This window comes from Rhincodon typus, chromosome 8 (genome assembly GCF_021869965.1).
Source record: "Rhincodon typus isolate 14 chromosome 8, sRhiTyp1.1, whole genome shotgun sequence".
NCBI classification, from domain to species: Eukaryota; Metazoa; Chordata; class Chondrichthyes; order Orectolobiformes; family Rhincodontidae; genus Rhincodon; species Rhincodon typus.
The window spans coordinates 84,958,884-84,974,040 of NC_063339.1; positions in this window are offsets into that span (position 1 = coordinate 84,958,884).

The following is a 15,157-nucleotide window of genomic DNA, read 5'->3' on the forward strand; positions in this document are numbered from 1 at the left end:
GTTTGTACCAACATCAACATGCACTGAAGCAAATTCCCCAGGTTCGTTCAACATCACTTTCCTAAACCACAATCTCTACCAACTAGAAATAGGTACACGGGGACAGCACCCTTTGAGTTCTCCATCAAGTTGCACACTATCCTGACTGGAACTATATCATCATTCCGTCTGTATCACAAGGTGAAAATCCTGAACCTGCTTCACAGAAATGTACGTTTATCCATACCTCAAGGTTGACAGCAGTTCAAGACACCTCACTGTCCCCTTGTCCAGGGCAATTAGGGATGGGCAAAAAATGCTGGATTGGGCAGCAAAGGGTGTCAAGAATAAATAAATAAAACAAAATTGGTGTTCTTTTTAAAGCTTACATTCCTTCCTAAATTGGGGCCGTTTGTTTTACAAACTCACATAAGAAGTGATCACGGGAAAATCATGAATGAATTGTCACCGATTCAGATGAGACTCCTTCAGAAAGAACACTTTCCATCACTGCCAGAACTTCCCCACTCTGTACACTGTCATTGCTTCAACTACTCATTGCATGTTGACTTCATCCATTGCGCATCCATCTAATGGCTCCCTGCCTGGATTGACATTCAGCATTTTCTGATGTATGGGGTGAGGGGTGGTCGTATGCCTTGTGTCCAATCACGTTTCATCTGAACAAAGCTCACCTCACTTAAACCCGTGCTGTTCTGCACATGCTCGATGTGTTGCTTTCACTATTGTCCCTCTGTTCATTGAAAAAGAAGCTTCAAAACTTACTTTTAGGTTTTAGACACAGGAATCCTTTTCAAAACCAACAAAATGCCAATATGCCTGTAACTTATCATCTTTCCAATGCTGCTTCCTATTTACTGAATTATCTTTTTACACTTTACTTCAAAGGCAAGTTTCTGATCACATTTAATGTTGGCTTCTAATCATAAAAAAAAATCAAAGATGTACTGCTGAAATTCACCAAAGACCTTCAGACAACACCTTCCAAACACACAATCATTTCCATCTAAAAGGACAAGAGCAGCAGATGCATGGGAACACCACCTTCTGCAAGTTCCCCTCCAAGTCACCCGCCATTCTCACTTGGAAATATATCACTGTTCCTTCACTGTTGCTAGGTCAAAATCCTGGAATCCTTCTCTCACAGCATTGTGGGTCAGCCGATAGCACATGGACTGCAGTAGTTTAAGAAGGCAACTCACCATCACATTCTTAAGAGCAACTTGGCATGAGCAATAAATGCTGACCAGCCAGTTAGTCCCATGTCCCAAGAGGGAAGAAATAAAAATCTTTGGTGACATAATAAAATTACAGCATTAAACCAGTGAAAGGGCGATCTGGCTGTCAAGATATTAGAATGGCCAAGGGTTTGTAATGGTTCCAATCTTTACATTTTGTATCTCTATTTAAAGAGTAAAAGGAAGATTTTGTCAACCCCATGATGCACACACTTGGTCGATTCCGATTTGTAGCCCTGATGCTTCCTATTGCTTCTACAAGGTGCACCGTGTAGGTTTCAAAACAGATACAGACAGGTCGCTCAAACCCTTGCTCTCATGCACGGATGTTTTTGGTCTCTACTTAGAATGTCAGAGCTCCTGACGGTTCCCATAAAGACTATTCCACCTCTACCTTCAGATGGCCAGTCACCGCTATCACGGATCAGAATGTTGTGGTGGGAGACGGAAGTAATGTTTTTATACTCAATTGTTTAGTAGTGGAAAAAACTTTCTGTTCCCTGTTTCCTACGTCACTCCTCCCCTGGTGCAGAGTCACCTCATTGTCCTCACTCTTCTGCAGATCAGTTTGGTGAATATGAGTGACATTTTTTAAGGGCATGGACACAGTATCTGTATTCCTGTTTAAGGCAGTAGACACCTTTTGTACAGCTGTGGTACTGTCTGTTACAGAAAGTCTCTGGAACCTCCACCACTCTTAAGACCTAATGAGCTCCCTACACACCTCAAATTACACTTGCCACATTCACTTTACGAACCCACTCTCAAACATCACGTTCAACATTATTGCCTGTGTTTTCAGTTGCTGAGGCCACAACTCTGGCATTCCCTCCTTAAACCTTTCTAATCTTGTTTAAGATATGCAAGATGAAATGGACTTTTTATTCAATGTTTCAGTCACCTTTGAAACACTTTAGGATGATGAATATCTGAAAGGTTCATAGAAACATTGAAATATAGAAGATAGGAACAGGAGGAGGTCATTCAGCTCTTCGAGCCTGCTTAGCATTCATCACGATCATGACTGATTATCCAACTCAATAGCCTAATCCTGCTTTCTACCCATAACCTTCGATCCCATTCGCCCCAAGTGCTATATCCAGCTGCTTCTTCAATACATTCAATGTTTTGGCATTAATTACTTCCTGTGGTAATGAATTCCACAGGCTCACCACTCTTTGGATGAAGAAATGAGTTCTCATCTCCGTCCTAAATCGTCTACCCCGAATCCTCAGACACCCTCCCTGCAGCTACCTTGTCTAGTCCTATTAGAATTTTATAAGTCTCCATGAGATCCCCCCTCATTTGTCTGAACTCCAGCGAAAACAGTGTTGTTGAAAACAATTCTAACCTAGTCAATCTCTCCTCATACGACAGTCCCACCATCCCCGGAATCAGCTTGGTAATTCGTCACTGCACTCCCTCGAGAGCAAGAGCATCCTTCCTCAAAAAAGGTGACCAAAAAATGCACACAGTTGATGTGGCCTCATCAATGCCCTGTATAACTGCAATGACAGGTCCCTGCTATTGTACTTGATACCTCTCGCAATGAAGGCCAACATACCATTTGCCTTCTTTACTACCTGCTGCACCTGCATGCTTATCTTCAGCGACTGGTGCACTAGGCCACCCAGGCGCTGTGAATGATGGAGGAGAGCGGCTCGAGCACATTTCTTCCCCACCTCAGGGTGAACCCTCACCCTCACTCCTGGAGCTGAGGAACAGCAGGAAAAAACAGAAACACTATGCATGCTCCAACTCGCTATGGTTCCCTGGTGATTGACTTGGTTAGAGACAAAAAAAATTACGGATGCTGAAATCCAAGGTGGGCAAACAGGAGGCTGGAAAAGCACAGCAAACCAAACAGCATCTGGAGGAGTACATTTCAACGTTTTTGGGTATGAGCCTTCAGTCCTGTGTTTTCTCAGCCTCCTGTTTGTCTATTTGGGTATTGACGGCAGATTCGGCCCATTAAGAGAGGAAGGGGCGTGGCTGGAGGGCTGAACGGTCGCTGCTGGTCTTCCAACCAATCGGAATGTATGAGGAGTGGGACTATCTGGCAGCACGTGACCGTTACCCGCCAGAGGGCGCACGCAGGCGGAGTGTCACCATGATTGATGTGAGTGCAGGTGCTCGTAAAGTGGGGAGACATGGACATCAGAACAGAAATGAACTTAGTGTAGACGGGTAGGTTTTATAAACCAGTTGCGTATAACTACAGAACTGAATGTGAGATCTCGATCACACTTTCGCAGCAAGCGCCAAAAGGGCTGTGAGTCTCAGGCGGCGAGACGCCCCAGATTCTCACCACCAACTTTATTGGGGGCAATGTCCTACGAGTTAAGGGGAGAACGGTCACTGTTTTACATTGGGCTCATCGTTGTTGGGGGCGGACAATGTTCACTGTTTTGAATTGCGGACGGGGGACGGGAAATAGTGTTCACTGTGTTACAGTGGGGCCGGGTGGGGGTGGGGAAGAGACTCAATATTGAGTTCAATAATTTTAGAGCTTAAATCCTCCCATGTCCCAACGCCCTACCCCACCCACCACGCCTTGTTACCACATAGCTTGCTATTACACCTCCACCCCACCCCGTTGTTAGTCACTAACAAGTCCCCATTAACAACTATTCACCCTTCCAGCCTGATCGTTAGCAACTCCTTGGTCTGTCCAACTGTCTTTCTCTCTCTTTGGTCTCTATCCTATCGTATACTCTCTACCCCACCCACATCCCTAGTTTCTGCACATAAACTGACGTTTTCCCAGCCACCATCAGTTCTGAGGAAAGGTCACTGGACCCGAAGCATTAACTCTATTTTCTCCTTCACAGACGCTGCCAGACCTGCTGAGCTTTTCCAGCAACTTTGTTTTTGTTCCTGATTTACAGCATCTGCAGTTCTTTTGGTTTTTACACTTTTAGTAATGTTTGTCTTATACAGTGTGGTGCCAATGCCTGATCCTGCATCTTCCAGACTCTGTCTTACCCTCTCATTGCCCCACACTTTTCCCATTCCTGTTTCTCCTGTTGTGGAGCTGCTTCTTGGAATGTCCTTAAACTTGCCTGTCTTGCTTCTGTAACTATTGCCACTTCCTCAGATGTCTGCACTGTTTCAGTTCGCAGTTTAGCTGCATACTCACTGTCCCATTGTTGCTGTGTATTTACTTTGCTATAATCTTAATTACTGCTGGGTCACAAGGAAAATTAGTTACTTCCACCAACTCTTTAACCTGTTCTTTGTGCTAGATGGGGCTCCCAGATAAGGTGATGTACCCTCACCAAGCCCAGATCAACATAAGGTCATGAACTATATCAAAGGCATACCCACTATCTGTGTATATGTTGAATCTCTTGGCCCTGGCTGGTTTCAGTGTTTCTGTCAGGGCTTTTAATTTTGCTACTTGGGCTGAGTACCTCCCAGGACTGTGCTGTCCTGCTATCAAACTTCCCTCTAGATCTACCACTGCCCAAGCAGGGTGTTCCCTCACGTTATTTCCTTGATCCATCTACAAATAACTCCAACACTCCATCTCCTTCTCGTGGTTCCTCAGCAATCCCACCACTCACTCTGTCATTAACTTCTCACGCAGGCTTCTGTTCATCTCCTTCCTTCACCATCAGTTCTGCTGGGTTTACTAAACTATTTCTGACTACTTGTACATTCTTGTCTTTGGGCAGTGACACAGATTCCCATTTGGTTGTATGACTATCCGATACTGCCCTTAAATTTCCTGATTCTAACTGCGTCATCTGACTACAGGGTGTGTGTAGGACACCTTGTCTCATCAGGGTATTGGGTTTGAACAGAGCGACTGCCCATGTGGCACAATCCAAGGCGCATGCCCACTGGTGAAGTCCAGCCACCACTGTTCCTCTCTCAGCAGTATAATACACTCCCAGTCTCTCTGTATCGCCATGTCTTCTACACACTACTGCCGTATAATATCCATTCTCATTATCGCTGAAAATATGAAAAGGCTTTCACCCATCTCTGGCAGTCCTAATGATTTGGCGGATGATGGGCCCACTCTAGTCTGCACACCAGAACTGCACACCATTTAGTCATGACGGAATGGCACAATTCTGTTCCAATCTAGTATGGTCTTATGGTCCGAACACTCAGCAAAACCTCCACAGTTTGAATTGACATACTAAAAATGGGGAAGGCAATAGCAGCAAAGTAGTAAATTAATGGTCACTGACAGGTCAATCTCTTCAGAATGAACATTCCCAGCGCCAATACAAACTCACCATTTCCTGTGCACTGGACATTCCTTCAACCACGCATCCACAATCACTCCCAGCCTGGATTGATAATGAGCGTTGTCTTACTTTGTGATCTACACACCTTTTCAGACAGGAGCAGACTTGGCAGCAGAGCTGGGTTGTGAAGCAACTATCAGCTTTATTGAGATAGTCAGTAGAAGGTTATCTGCTGTCAGGCAAACTACAGTGATAAACACAGACAACAATTTACACTCGAACATAGTTGCACTGCTCCTGTCAGTGACTAAACAATAGAGTGTTATAAGGATTTCTCGTAGCTTTTGCAGCCTCGATCTTCAAGCTCTCTTTCTCGTGTCTTCATCTTCTGATTCTGGTTGTTCTCCACTGCACAGACATTACTTGATGATCTCTTTTATCCTTGTTCTTATCTGATTAACTCCACACCACCCCACCACCACACCCCACCCCACCACCACCCCACCCCACCACCACGTGCCCCTTCATAGTTTATATAAGCAACATTGACTTCACTTAACCACATGATCTTCTGCATATTCATCTTTGTTCTGTTTTCCTCTTACCTCAGGGCTGCTACATCTATAATCCTTTATTTCACCGACATTTCTCTATTCACTGACGTACGAGTTCCAAGAGCTTTCTTTAACTGTTACCTGCACAAAACAGTTTCAAACCCGGCTTAAAATCCCAGGATCTCTAACTTGGCATCTTTTCAAACGGCTATTTTTTTTACGTTTTATTTATCTACTGTACTGGCCGTCCATAAGGACCTCACCAACTTTTACAGATGCACAGTGGAAAGCATTCTATCTGGGTGCATAATGGCCTGGTACAGCAAGTGCTCAACCCAAGACTGTAAGAAACTACAGAAAGTTGTGTGCACAGCCCAAATCATCACAGAAGCCAACCTCCCATCCATGGACTTCATTTAAACTTCTCGTTTCTGCAGAAAGGCTGCCAACATCATCAAAGACGCCTCGCAGCCTGGTAATGCTCTCTTACAACTTCTTCCATCAGGCAGAAGATGCAGAAGCTTGAACACACCCACCAACAGGTTCAAGAACAGCTTCTTCCCTGCCATAATTAGACTGACTCTGTAATCCAAATAATGGCGATCATGCTTTGCGCACCTCCTGTGCAGACACAACCTTGCATGCCTTGCTCTGTCTAAGCACACTTTGATCTGTATATCATTGTTTGCTTTGATCTGCTTGTACTGCCCACAGGAAAAAAAATACTTTTTCACGATATTTAGGTAAATGAGACTACAATAAATCAAATCAAAATCAAAACATTCTAATGACAATTGATGTTAGCTTTTAATAATCTCCAAATTCAATGTTGAAACTTACCTTGTTGCCAACTTCATAAAGTTGCAAGATGAAACCAGTGCGACAGTGAACTGGCCCTCTGTTTGTGAGTATGGATAAGGGTTAGAAGTGGTTCCAAACAGGCATTTCAGATGTCTGTTCAAAAAGGAAACTGCTAATTTTGTCATTAGCGTCGCCAACCCCTGGCCTGCCCAAATTTGTGCACACACGCACACACTTAATCAATTCCAGTTTGTAGTCCAGATGCTTCCTATTGCTTCGATCTGGTGCTCCTGTAAGTTTCAGCAAAGGTGGAGACAGTCTTCTCAAATCTCTGCTCTCACCGTTCAGATGCTTTTGGTCTTCACTCGTATCCTGGAAAAGACTGTCCCACTTCTACTTGTGCAGGGCTAGACACAGCTATTGTGGGGCAAGGTGTTGTGATGGGACATAGAGGTGGTATGTCAGGTGCTGTCTCGGGTTTTGCAGTGAAATAGTGAGAAGAGGAGAGAGCTTTGTGTGGCATTCCCTGTTCCCTGTCCCCTCTCCTGTAGCAGCATCCCATCATTATCTTGACTCTGAGGTAGAGGTGATTACTGACATTTTGCAGGCACACAGCTACAAAGATCGGTCAGCCTGTTTAAGGCAGCGGAAATCTTCTGTACCGCTGTCGTCATGGCTTGCAATGGGTCAACTGCAGTGCCATGCTTTAAGCTCCATGAGACAACCATACTCTCTATGACAGTCTCTGAAATCTTCGCCATCCTTAAGACCACGTGCACTATTTCCACTCCTGCAATTCCCCTTCCAGATGCTTTTCTGACCCAACCAACTTACAACACTCTAGGATTGGAGCTGTTGATGAGCTAAACTATGGAATTTCCTCTCTAAACCACTCTATGGTAAAATTGATATCTTTAATCAGTGTTTTGATCATCTGTGAAGCACCTTAGGAGTATGACAGAGTGAAAGGTTCCATAAAATGCAAGCTGTTGTTGTAGTTGCCTTACATTAGGAGGATCAGGAATAACCCATTTCTGTCCCATCTCTGGATAAACCCTCACCATCACTCAGAGTTGATAAACAGCAGGAAAATCCCCACCACGCCCTAGCTGCACTCACCTTTCACAACCCCATCTGCCTTTCCCAGCCCCACCCCTCCCCTCCTCTCTCTGTTTATTTCTGAGCTCCCTTCCCATTCCTATTTCTGAAGAAGATCCCCGACCCGAAACATCAGATTTCCTGCTTCTCTGATAATGTCTGGCTTGCTGTATTCCTCAAGCTCCACACTGTGTTGTCTCTAACTCCAGCATCTGCAGTTCTTGCTATCTCCACGTGAGTGATGACAGTTTTGGTCCAATCGGAGGATGGGGCGGGGCTGGAGGCCCAATGGAAGTGGTGTATCCTCCAACCAATCGGAGCGAGTGAGATGTATGAGTCGTGAAAATCACGTGATCGTCTTTGTCTTGGGGTGCAATATCTCTGCGACAGAAGTTTGGCTGTTTACGAAAGGTTCAGTACACAGTGTAAAAAGGAAAATGACAAAAAGCGGGAGGGAAATATTGCTGGAATGGACTGAGAGGTTTTAATAACAGTTGATGCACGTCAGAAAACATAAATTTTACTGTGCCGGCCCCGTGTTTGCAGCAAACGGAAAAACGGTTGTTGACCTGAGCCTATGATAGGCCTGGGTAATTGCCACCATCTTTATTAGGGGCAATGATCCTCGGGACTCATGCCGGATCGCCATCTTTATAGGTGGCAACCTGCAGTGGAACGCATGCGCAGCCCTTCCTGCCTGCGAGAAGGGGAGGATTTACACAAGAGAAATGTTTGTTTTTTTCTGGATTTCTTTCCCAGACTGTGAGACACGGCGTTTATTTCCTGGGAATGACGTTTGACACTCGCGGAGTACTGGCTTCAGGCAGTATAATTGCTGCAGTTACACGTTAGATACTTAGTGGAGGAAAAATGCCGAAAACGCGTTCAGAGCTTTATGTTCAAAAACAAAGTTGCTGGAAAAGCTCAGTAGGTCTGGCAGCGTCTGTGAAGGAAGTAAAATTAACGATTCGGATCCGGTAACCCTTCCTCAGAACTTCATGTTACCTGTTGCAGTCTCACTGTAGGAAGTCCTGCTTTAAATATTATGATCTATTAAAGCATATCCGTTTGTCTAGTGTTCATGTGATTGGGATCAAATCACTGAAACTGCTCTGATCACTCTTGTGCCCCTTGGTCAAATTTGTTAATATCTGACTTCCTCAGTCTCTAATAATGAGTGTATTTTACCTCTGCATCTTTCTGTGTGGGGTAGCGGGGTGATTTGAAGAGGAGGATTTATACATAACTAACAGACACCGAGAGAAATGTTTGCCTTTTCTAGACAATCTTGCGGTGTTTTCTAGATTTCTATCCTGGGCTAACAGTTATTTGTCTTTTGTGGATTCGTTTTACAGGATATTAATTGAGAATAACTTGCAGACCAGGATCACAAAGCAAGTTCTCCAGTAAGTGGAGTGATCAGGATCTGAATATCATTGACACTTAACTGTGAAAGGAAAGAGGTTTGACTGTTCTATCTGTGGGAGAATATTCCTGGTAAGTTTGTAACTGGAGAGCAGGATATTCAAATTTTTGGTTCTATCACCCCTGGGTAAGTGTTCAGTTCTATATCTTGCAGCTGAGAAAGGAGATATTGGCCTGAGAGGGAGCAGATTTATCCAAACAACACCTCATCTCTTTGAAAGAACTGTCATATTAAGTCCCAATCGCCCACTTCATGATTTTAACTTATAAATTCTTCATTGTTGAATACCTGCAAATTTCCTTTTAAAATTCCTTATGGGCTCAATTCCAGCACCCCTTCAGGTGGAATCTTCCAGATCCTGACAACTCTATTGATCCTGAAACTGCTGAAGTCTGTGTTGAGTTCGGAGGGTTATAAATTACTGAATTTAAAGTGGAGACGCTGTTCCCTGAGCCCCCATTGAGCTGCATTGAACAGTGTGGGAGACTGAGATCAGTGTGGGTGTGAGCAGACAATGAAAATGACAAGGCTGCACTGTGAGTGCTGGTTGGCTAAATGAGAGTGCTTTGGAGTTGGGTGAAACAGAGAGAAAGTGAAGCTGAAAGATTGAGTGTGTTGCTCAGTCTCAGTGTGGGCAGTTCAGAAAGTCTCACAGTCCTAATGTTAACAGCCAATTGATAATTGATACCGTGGAGAATTTTCTTACAGTTTTTTAAGTATATATTAGCTTAAATAAAGTTAGGGACTTTTGATTATAATAGTAATGTTTGAAATGAAGGGGGAAGCCCGAGGTTAATTAAATTCTCTTTAAGACAGAAACTGGCTTAATCTGGATACAAGTCATAACAGAAGACCTCAGATCCGTGGTGTGCTGCTCTTGCACAATGTGGGAAATAAGGGACGTTTCCAGTGTCCCTATTGGCTATGTGTGCAAGAAGTGTGTCCATCTGCAGCTACTGGTTAACTGCTTTTCAGAGCTGGAGCTGTGGGTGAACTCAGTATGGAGCATCCATGATACTGAGAAGGTTGCGGTAGCACTCTCAACAGATTGGTCACACAGGAGGTGAAGAGTACAAGGACAGCAAGGGAATGGGTGTCCATCAGACAAAGTAGAAGGCTCAGGAAGGAAGTGCCGGAGTCCCTAGTGGTCATCCCCCTCAAATAGATATACTGTTTTGGGTACTGTTCAGTGGGGTGGTGGGGTGGCCACTCAGGGGAAAGCAGCATCAGTCAAGTTCACGGCACTTGGGGTGGCTCTGCTGCACAGAAGGGGAGGAAAATGATAAACATGACTGTAGTGACAGGGGATTCAATAGTAATGGGTACAGAGAGACATGATTCCAAGATGTTATGTTGCCTCCCTGGTGCCAGGATCAGCGATGACATGGAGCAGCTTCAGGACATTCTGGAGTGGGAGGGTGAACATCCGATTGTTGTGGAACATGTAGGTACCAATGACATCGGAAAACAAAGGGAGGAGGACCTGAAAGCTGAAGATAGGAAGATAAGAGATACATTAAAATACAGGATCTCAAATGTAGTATTGTCAAGCTTACACCCAGTGCCACATTGTTGTAGGGAGAAATATGAAAGAGGAGTTTTGTGTTGTGTTCAGTAGTACAAGCGACCTTTATTCAGAGCTCTGTTACCGCATGTGTGGGAGAGGCCAGAGTCCACTCCAAATCTGGCTTTCACGTGAGGCTTAATTCCCCTCTTAAATACAGCTCAGATTGGAAGAGTGGACAATGACACTCGAACTTTCCCTGGCTGATCGTAATATTTTTATTCCTTTCACGAGATGTTATTTACATGCAATATTGTTGTCATTGTTAGCCACACACCCCGAATTTATATATCCAATGCAGTAAGCAAATGGTGGACAACACTATGTTCAGTCCTAAACCCTCCCATAATATCCTGAGGTTAGCCAGAAAACTACTTCACTTGTCTTTAGGACCTTACAACACTTTTGACAGTTATATTCCTGCTCAGACATTTGCCAGCTGCACCACATTTTTTGCCAATAACCGAAATAGTAGCTTATCACTAAGAAATTTTCCAAATTCTCTACTAACTGTAGTATGGATTATTAGGAATTGTGATTAAGTCTTTTAAACTCAACTCTGATATAAAGTAACTACAATTCTGTAATACAGTTGACAAATTGCGGAAAAATCCCTCTCTCACTTCAGCTAAAGAGATCAAACAAACCGTGTTTCTGACTTGCTGCTGCAGTTTACAACTCCTACTATTTGCATGCTGTTAATGAATTTTAAACTGAAGTTTCATTTTCTACTCTAATCGTTTTCCATTATTACTTTCTTTTTTAAATAAAAAACATCTATTCGAATTCCACTGATAAGGGTGAAATTCAGTCACTTTGGAACATTACCAAGCCATTAAACAAAACTTGTTTAGATTTCACAAATAACTCGGGCACATAACCATATCTTCACTTTGGATTTTGTAATCTATCTTTGTCACTCTTCCATTGATCTTTGGATATAAGAATTTATTCAAATTATCCACATCTACATTTCAATTGTTTTATCTCTCTGCAGTCCTGACTTCTCTTTTTACAACCTTTCTTTGCCCCTTCCTGTGCTGTTGGTCTTTCAGAGGTTGTGTTTACACCATTTATTGCTCTGCCTTCCCTAATGATGCAGTGAGCTGCTTTTACTGCCCACGAACATTTGCTCAATGAATTCAACTAACCCTTCCACATTAGTTGGTGGTTTACATTTCTGATTACAATTACCTAAACGGTTCAGAATGCTGTAGGATCAGACTTTTCCTTTTACTTTTTATTAAGTAACAAACTTGCCATTGTGGCTGAACCAGGCCTTTAAAAAATGCCTCTTATTAAAATGCTTATGTGTTTTGAACTGCCTGTTTACAGAAACCCAAGTAAATTCCCTAATGTTCCTTCTCAACAGGACTCTTTTATGACCCCCACAGGACCTTTCATTATCTAATCCAGTAACAGTATGAGCTGCTACAATGCACGTGCTAGTGAAAGCAGGAATGAGAGTACAGATGAGATGAATGCATGGCTGAAGAAATAGCTTAAAAGGTTTAGATTCCTGAGGTATTGAGACTGTTTCTGGGGAAGGTAGGATATGCACAAGCTTGACCAATTGTCCTGGGCAGAGCTGGGACAAATATTCTTGTTGATGCTTTTGCTAGTTCCATTGGTAAGGATTTAAACTAGTATGACAGGGGGATGGGAACCAAATTATAGGTTTAGACATGAAAGACTCAGATCAGCAAATGGGATGTGAAATTAGTTCATGATGTTGTCAGCGGCTAAAAGATTAAAAGAAAGAAGGATTAATCAAGGATCAAATCTCTCTCTTCATACATCAGTCCTGAGATCCCAGGAATCGGTCTGGTGAACGTTCTTTACACTCATTCAGTATCCAGGGCATCCTTCCTTTGGAAAGGAGAACAAAGGTGCACACTACACCAGATGTGGTCTCACCAAGGCCCCTATAGAAAGATATCCCTTTTCCTGTACTCGAATCTTCTCACAATGACGGCCAAAATATCATTTGCATTCTTCACTACTTGCTGCTGCCTGCTTCCTAAAAGAGAGAATCAGAGAGAAACATGGAACAAAATGGGGTCAGAGACACAGGTAAAATTGTTGAACACACTGTCCCCATTGTATCTGTGCTGGTCATCAAGCACCTATTTAAGCTGACCCATTTTCTGGCACTCGGTGTGTAACCTATATTGTAGTGCAATGGATGATCATCTAAACACTTCTTCAAGATTGCAATGGTTCCTGCATCTGTCACCATTTCAGATGCTGCTAGACCTGCTGTGTATCTCCATCATTTTCTGTTTTTATTTCGGATTTCAAGTAATTTGCTGCTTATTTTTAGTCCTTCAGAGGGATCAAAGGGTATGGAGAGAAAACAGGAATTGGATTAATTTTCAGATGTATAAAATGCCTCTCCTTCGTGTCTGTCCAAAATCTATCTCTTTTTGTAGTTTTGGGCAAACACTGACTGTTTCCCTTCCCTGAAGGACATTTATGAACCAGTTCAGTTTTACTGATGATCCAGCAGTTCCTCTAAGTGTTGGATCCACAATTGACCAGATTAATTTCTGAGTTTCACAATCTTTGTGTGTGTTCTTCTGGTTTCTCTCTCTCTGCTTTTATTTTCTGTTTGAAATTTTGATTGCATTTTGAGAAATCAAACAAAACCACATCCAGATCTGACACTCAATCTGTTTGTCATAACCTAATTATCTCAGGATTTTGAACATTGAAGGAAAAAGCACTGTTCCCACCAGGGAGAAAAACGTATTGTCTGTGTGTCGAAGAGTCTGTGAAGATTCATCTGAAGTATCCAAACACCAGCGCAGTCGCACTGGGGAGAGACTGTGGAAATGTGGGGATTGTGGGAAGGGATTTATTTACCCATCCCAGCTGGAAATGCACCAACGCAGTCACACTGGGGAGAAACCGTTCACTTGCTCTGAGTGTGGGAAAGGATTCACGCAGACATCTCACCTGCTAAAACACCGGCGAGTTCACACAGGAGAGACACCATTCACTTCCTCTGTATGTGGGAAAGAATTTGCTTTGTCATCCAGCCTGTTGACACATCAGTGAATTCACAATGGGGACCGACTGTTCACCTGCTCTATGTGTGGGAAAGGATTCGTTTTGTCAACCAACCTGCTGAGACACCAGAGAGTTCACACCAAAGAGAAATCATTCACCTGTTCTGTGTGTGGGAAAAGATTCACTCAGTCATCCTCTCTGCTGGAACACCAGTAAGTTCACACTGGGAAAAGACCGTTCATCTGTTCTGAATGTGGGAAAGGATTCACTCGCACATCCAAACTATTGGTACATCAGCGAGTTCACATTGGAGAGAAACCATTCACTTGTTCCGAGTGTGGGAAGGGATTTGCTCACTCAACCAACCTGCTGAGACACCAGCGACTTCACTCTGGGGACAGACCATTCACTTGTTCCATGTGTGGAAAGGGATTCACTCAATCATCCAAACTGTTAACACACCAGCAAGTTCAGCACAACCACATTTGAAGGATTTTGCTCTTACATCAAGGAATGAACTGTGATCGTTGGGCTGTTTGTACTGATGTCATTAGTCCCTGCTCAAAACTTGATCTTCTCTTGGGAAATAAGGTAGGGCAGGTGACTGAGGGGTCAGTGGGGGGAAATATTTTGGGGCCTATGATCATAATTCTATTAGTTTTAAAATAGTTATGGAAAAAGATAGACCTGGTCGAAAAGTTAAAGTTTTAAATGGGAGTAAGACAAATTTTGACACTATTATGCCCCTTAAAAGAACAGTAAGACCGCCTATGTGTGGGAACGCATGAGTTTGGTGAGATGCTAAACAAGTATTTTACATCAGTATTTCCTGAGGAAAAGGATGAAAGCTAGAGAACTTAGAGAAATGAATGTGTATCTTGAAAAGTTCCATATTATAGAGGAGGTGGTGCTGGATGTCTTACAAAGTATAAAGGTGGATAAATCCCCAGGACCTCTTTAGATGTATTCTCGAACTTTGCGGGAAGTTGGGCTTGCGATTGGGCCCCCTGCTCAGATATTTGCACCATTGACAGCCATAGGTGAGCTGTCAGAAGACTGGAGGTTGGCTAATCTAGGGCCATTGTTTAAGAAAGGTGGTAAGGTAAAACCAGGGAACTATAAACTTTTGGTGAGCCTGACGTCAGTTGTGGGTAAGTTGTTGGAGGGACTTCTGAGGGATAGGATTTACATGTATTTGGAAAGGCAAGGACTGAATGGGGATAGTCAACATGGCTTTGTCCATAGGAAATTATGTTTCACTA